The sequence below is a fragment of the Eschrichtius robustus genome, chromosome 5 (assembly GCF_028021215.1).
Source record: "Eschrichtius robustus isolate mEscRob2 chromosome 5, mEscRob2.pri, whole genome shotgun sequence".
NCBI lineage: Eukaryota > Metazoa > Chordata > Mammalia > Artiodactyla > Eschrichtiidae > Eschrichtius > Eschrichtius robustus.
The window spans coordinates 111220842-111222521 of record NC_090828.1 but is presented as its reverse complement, the minus strand read 5'-3'; positions in this window follow the sequence as shown (position 1 = coordinate 111222521).

Below are 1680 nucleotides of genomic sequence, written 5' to 3'. Positions count from 1 at the left end.
CGCCACCCTCTGGCCGTTACCTGCAAACGCAGGTTTAAGCCTGTGCTAATGGTCACCGCAAAATGTCTTCAGGGAGGTAATGGCCAAAAAATTTTAAAATTATGACATACATACTTTAAGAAAACACTTTGAAGAACTAAGCGGTACTCACAGCCTGAAAAATGAAAAGGACCTGCCTTAAAGCTCAGTTTTAATGGATCATGAGACACATGCAAATTCAGCCACAAAGACGTATCAGCTCACACCAGTCAGAATAACCATCAGTAAAAAACCACAAAGAATAAATGCTGAAGGTGCTGTGGAGAAATGCAAACCCTCCACTTTAAGTGGGATGTAACCTGGAGAGAGCCACTCATGAGAGCAGAGTGGAGGTGCCGTTAAAAGGTAAACATTGAGCTACCGTACGATCCAGAGGCTTATTCCTGGACCTATAACCTAAGAAGACAGAATTGGAAAGAAAGAGGCAGGCAAATCTGCATTGCACAGTATTACCATAGCCAAGATATGGAAGTCACCAAAAAGTCCACCGACAGATGGGTGGACAAAGAAGAACTGCTACATGTACAGATGGATTATGAGCTAGCGATAAAATGAAACAATGCCATTTGCAGCACCATAGATGACTCTAGAAGTAATCACGCAACTTGGAATAAGTGAGAAAGCGAAAGACACATATCCTATCATACCACATAGAGGTGTTACCTAAAAATTGATACAAACAAAGATACTTCCACAGAGAAAGGCAATCACAGATTCAGTACAAAAACTTAAGGTTCACCAAATGGAAAGGTGTGAGGATTGGGTACATTACCATATTGAGGTGAACAGAGATATACAAACACACGTGAAATATATAATCACCAAAGACCTACAGAATACCAAGAGAAGACTACTCAACATTGTATCATAACCTACACGGGAAGAGATTCCAAAGAAGAATAGATATATGTATATGTGTGAAGGAACCACGTCTTGCACACCTAGACCAAACAAACCATTGTAATCGAATTTGCTGTGATAAAGAATAAAAATTTTGTTAAAAATACAAACAAGAAGGAATGACACATACACTTAAAGGGCTTTTTCCCGGCACATTCCATTGTACTTTACAACCTAGAACACGACTTCCATTAAGGCTCTGTTGCCCTAGTGACCAGATTTGGTAAAGGAGAAATGCTGCCCCCTTGTGGCCGTTTCCCGCAAGAGCAGCTTTAAACCCACAGCTACTGGTCACTTAAAATTCACAAGGGCTCAGGGCTGTAAAGGACACCTGCCATCAAAAATTGTGCTCAGGTGGGGAATGGACAAAAGAAATTCAAAACAGGCGAATGTTTCAAGAAGATAGTATGCAGAGGTAAGTATTCCTCACTCTCTTTAAACAAAAAAACAGGAAAATGGGTAAAAGCTCAACCTCAGGAATTATTAGACTCATGCAATCTAATCAACCAAAAGGTTTCAACTCACACCTGTCGACTGACCGTCAGCAAAAAGTCTACCAACAATAAATGCTGACGGGGTTGTAGAGAACTGTGTAACCTCTAGGTGCTGGTGGGAAGGAAAGTGGTTAACAGCCAATAATGACTACCGAAAGGAACTGCGTTGAAAAGTGAAAACTGAGGTACCATTCAATCCAGCAGGCACACCACTGGGCCTCTCACCTGAGAAGACCAGGATCGAAAA